Below are 5,309 nucleotides of genomic sequence, written 5' to 3' on the forward strand. Positions count from 1 at the left end.
AAATGTTATCGCGAAAAACATTTTGGTGCCTCGGGTATACAGAATGGTGAAGTAGATCTATCGGGGGCATTAGACATCCTCTATCGCATTTTTTCGCAAAAGCCCGAAACAGCTTCTTTGAAGTTGACGCCGGTGTCACAGAGGCCAATCATCGCGGTACAGAAGGGAACTAAAGAAACCAATTGGTGTATCATTAAAGGGGGTGTACACACAAACGCTACGATGTATTTGATAATCGATAAGAAACGAGCCTGGATTCATTGTCACAGTGCTCGATGCCAAAAAAAACGCGAGAACAGTTCTCCGAAACCGTACATAGACTTGTCGGACGCGACCATCCACTTGCCCGCTTTTTCGTAGCATCTGGGCACGTGGTGTACAACCTTTTTTCCGTTCGTCTTTGGCTCGCCATCGGTATAGTATTCGTGGTCACTCACTTATCAAAAACCTTATTGTTGGGAGTGGGACTGGCAATAGGCGACGTTGCCGAATTTAGCAGAGAAGTGGTGAGCGTCATCCTCAAGGTGGTCAATGCCATAGCAAATGGTGCGTTGAAAACGGCACACGGTGCCGAAGATTTTTTTACTTTCCACTGGAATCGGTTGTCGCACGAAGGAGATTATATAACTCGCGTTCATCTGACGGTTCCACCCGTCTTATCTCAACTAGCAAGACTCAAGGAAGACATAAAGAATGCAAAGGGGTCTCCCGTCGGGCAATCGTTAGTACAAGTGATCCAACTTGTAGGTCAAGTGAAAGCCTGTCCTGCCCTCGATTATTTTCGGACAATATCTCTTTCTCGATGGATAATCAACGGATTGGTCGATGCATTGCTGCCCGAACTGTGCACCGACGAAACATCCGAGGGCGTACAAGTGATACTCTTCTTGTTTGACGGCCTTCCGAAGCTGTTGGGTTGGATAGGCACTACCGGTATCGTCCTTTGGCTCGTTTTCATAGAAGGTTGGCCATTGATCTGGTGGGGTGTCACCGTGGCTTTTAAAATGATTGTGTTTTTTTGTAACAAGATACATTTTTGCATCCATTATTTCGAAGATACATCAGAGGAAAGGGATAGATGGTATAAGAGACATTATTTTTGATTGATTGTTGTAACAAAAGAAAGCGACAATAAACTTGAAATGATTAAATGTGTTATCTGAAGTCCGTTGGTACCCTCCCTTTTTATTCATACATGTGCGTTTATTTTCTCTTGCAATTTCCTCTCATTTATTTCATATATATATATATATATATATATATATATATATATATATATATATATATATGAATATTTAACAAATAAATAATAAAACCTTTTTGCGTCTTTCACGTTTACAAGATCATCAGATCATTGTAAGACATACGTATTTTACGTTGACCTGTACTCCGTTTTTATGCATTCAAATCTTGTTATTTGGTATTCATGATGTGGATGTAGTCGATATAGAGATTTTTTATACACTGTGTTCCTTTCATTTGTTACTTTATTGAAGTCAGTGTCTCAATGCAAAAATTCACAATGTTCTTTTGCTGGTCAATAACATTGTAAACAAAATTAAACTAATCGTAAAAAAAAACGACACTCGTCGAATCATGCTTCCTATTCTGATCCCTCGTTATCTGTATCGGGAATTGCTTCTTCTTCATTGTCTGTATCGGTAATCGTGTTCTCTTCTTCGTCTTCATCTGTCTCGGGAACTCCGAAGCACACGTCGTACACAGCATTGACGTTTCCTAAAAACGTTTCAGATGGGATGGTGAATGTTTTGAGACCAGCGGTGGCTAACTCAAATTCTTTGGTATTCCTTAAATCTCGAAGCCAACCCAACACCTCCCTGAGACATTCTCCTTCTGTGGATAATTTCTTGGAAACGAACTCGATGACATCGGAACAAGAAGATGACTCGAACAACCAGTCAAACGGGCCTTGTTTGGCTATGTTCTGGCATCGCTTGTAATCCTTTTTGCCGGGAGATATATCTGGCATGTGAATGGTCTGTGTGTATTCTTGCACCACACATTTCGACGGTGAACACTGCATTCCTACAAGTCTCCTAAAAATAAAAGACTTGATCACTTCTGTTTGAGTCTCGAGTGGTAACGAGTGGAGTACCCCCTTTTTGGATACCGGGTACGATGATGATCGTTGTTCCTGATTTGCTGTCGCTTGGTTGCATGATTCCTTAGGCGAGGGCATGTTGAATCTTTTCAGGAATAAATTCTCGTCCTTTTCGTTTACTATCAGCTGTATTTCTGGTACTGACGTCAGACGAGCGAAGAATCTTCCTAGACGACTCAATGCCAACACACTCAGTGCTTCATCCGATTTCATCGGTCCCTCGTAACTCACCATTTTTTCAAAATCAAACATGAATCGACCACTCCCTTTGGTGAGAATTGACGATGTCTCACCCAACGACTCTCGTTTTGCTAGTTGAATCGCAGTCACCAGTTCAGGATTTTTCCTTAGACGTTTAACCTTTCGTTCTATCTTTTCAAAAGGCAGACTGTCACTCTCTCCCTCTCTCCATACAAACGTTTCGAACACTTCCGGGATTGGGTCTGTCGTTTGAATGGCTTTGCATTTTTGGATCAGGTCATCCGAGTCCTTTGAAGTTTGGATAGTCTCGTGGGGACTTGGACCATGGCTTGCTGTTACGGGATGATACAGGCTCGTGTCTTTTATTTCACTTAACTCGCTTGTCGTATCGGTACCCTTTCTTCCTCTGATAGTCGTTACGTCCACGGCAAATGCTGGCATCGGAAGCCTTTCTGCCTTTTTTCTCATGCGGATGGTTTCGTTCATTACTTCTTCCAGTATCATGGTCGTGGGTTCCTCTACCTCTGGCGTCTTCATCATCGAATAGATTCCCCACAAGACTGTCATCAATGGTCCTTTCTTGGAACTGGTCATCGTCAATCGATCGATGAGAGATAATCTCTCCTTTACACCGATCGTCGTGGGACGCGTACGCAACATGTCCCAAATGGAACTGACATCGCCAGTGACTTCGTCGACGTATACAGCTTGGTTGAATAATAAGTTTGCATCTTTCGGCGTTATGTACCCTTTGCTGTTTGTTAGCGTACGGCGTATTTTTTCCATTGCGTCTTTGCTGGTGTTGTCACGGCCAACGAGGCCATTTTTCCCAGTCGTTTTAGGTTTCGTCATTTCCTTTGTATACTCGGATATTCCATGTTTGTAACCATTGGTCAGATTGATGTCGATTGGCAAGCGACCGATCGTCTCTATCAATTGTATCGCAACGTATGGGTCTCTCTCATTGCCACGTTGTTCGACAAAACTCGCCACCTTTTCGAGGACCGAGTTTGGTGCCGTCGGATGTACTTCTTGGATGATTTTGCTAAGGATACGTGCATCCTTCACGATGAAACTTTTAACTATATCGAGCCAGTAAAATCGCTCTTCTTGGTCTGGAATTAAGTGTACCGATTTTAAGAGCCAGGAGGTAAGAGACTTAATTTCGTCGGCTCTGTATCCGTTGTACTCGAGTGTCCGCTGAGCCATGGTCGAAGTTTAGCAAGTATCTGTTAGAAGCACGTTTATATAACAATTCGTTAGGCGCTCGTCGTTGCCTTCAAGTTCGATTCCACCTCTTTTGTTCGTCATCGCGGAAAACGTATCATTGCTCCCACGTTCGAGTTCCATTGCCTTTCCTTTTGCTCACAATCTTCGACGTCTATATACTTGTCTACGCCGATGAGTAACGGGGCATGGCGCCGTGTGCATTTCTGCAATAACGGGCTGTTCCCTGCGTGGAGCATTTCGACGGTAGCGCGAAATGTACCGATCGTGTGACTGGTGCCATTGACTATCGCACACGTGTGACAGACACTAACAAATATCACATTGTCGCTTTTGCAATCTATGACATGTTGGAGAGGGTAGCTCCCGATCTGAGTCGATGATGGTATCAGAAATACGCAGGCAGCACACCCTTCGTTACATGGTCCGGATCGGCCAGTGGCACCGAGAGTGTTTGAGGTGAAATGTGTGGTTGCTTGGTACGGTGGGACTTGGTCGATTTGTGGAGTACGTCTTCTGTGTACGACGTTGCCACGTTGAACTGGATGAACGTTTGGCTGCGCTGTAACGTCGGGTCGACTCTGGGGAATTATATTCCATAGCTCGGAAAGGTCGTTTACTGTTACGCTCGAGTTGCCGATTATGTTCTCTAGCACATCACCTGGTTCTTGGGTTGGCATAAATTCAAAGGCGTTTAAGTCATTCAATTCGTCCAATTCTTGTTGAAGCTCTGTCAAGTTCGTCTCTGGATTTCCAGACGAACGATCCCCTATTCCTTGGTCACCCTTGTCTGAATTTCGTATTTCTTCCTCGTACATGGTGAGATTTTGTATGGGTCCTTGTCGTACAGTAGGTACTGGATTGTATTCTGTATCGGTTTCGACGAGGGCCCTAATCCACGACGAACCCACGCTGTGCAAGTCATTGGCTGTTTCTGGATCGATGTTCCTAATTTCTATGATATCATCATGGTCTTCACCATTTGTGGACCATCGAGGTGACAATACGATGGGTGAAAACGGCGAGTCTGCGATCGTCGGTCCAGTTTGTGCTTGGGGTAATAATCGTGCATCTGTTGTTGACGTTGAATTTACTGGCATCGACTGACTTGCTGGTTGTAGAATTGACGTGGGAATTCCCGGCGTAGGTTGCGCGAGATTTGTATTTTCTAGCAGTGACGCATTCTCCCCTGCCGCTCTGTTTCCAGACTCGTGCACCAGTTGACCTCTCCCGATATTCGCCGCTTGTTGAACTCCGGGGCGAACACTTCCTTCTGGTTGAATAATAGCTCGTGGCGACGACGGTGATAAATTCTCGGGTACTGTTCGAACTTTCGGCTGATTCTTTTGGGCAACCGTTGTCGACAATTCGGGTAACGGCGTGTGCGAAATTTGTCCTTGCGATAATGACGTGTTTGTTTGTTGCGGCGGTGATGGTGGGTCTACTTGTACTGCTTGCATTTCGGAATCTTCTGGATCACTCTTGTCTGGACTTTTGGGCGGTCGTGTCAGTGAAAAGCCTCCTTGGGACGAAACGGTTGTTTGTAACAGCGACTGCGGTCGATTCTCGGGTGCCGTTTGATTTTTTGCAGGAGCTCGTTCATCGATTGCCGTTGGCGACAATACTTGTGAAACTTGTTCTGGTGACGATATGGTTATTTGCATTGGTACCGCTCGAATCACGGGATCTTTGTCGAGAAGTACGCCTGGAGTTCCAAGCGATCGTTTTGGCAAAACACCCTCTCGGAATGATATGGTCG

Source organism: Montipora capricornis, unplaced genomic scaffold (genome assembly GCF_036669925.1).
Source record: "Montipora capricornis isolate CH-2021 unplaced genomic scaffold, ASM3666992v2 scaffold_43, whole genome shotgun sequence".
Classification (NCBI taxonomy): Eukaryota; Metazoa; Cnidaria; class Anthozoa; order Scleractinia; family Acroporidae; genus Montipora; species Montipora capricornis.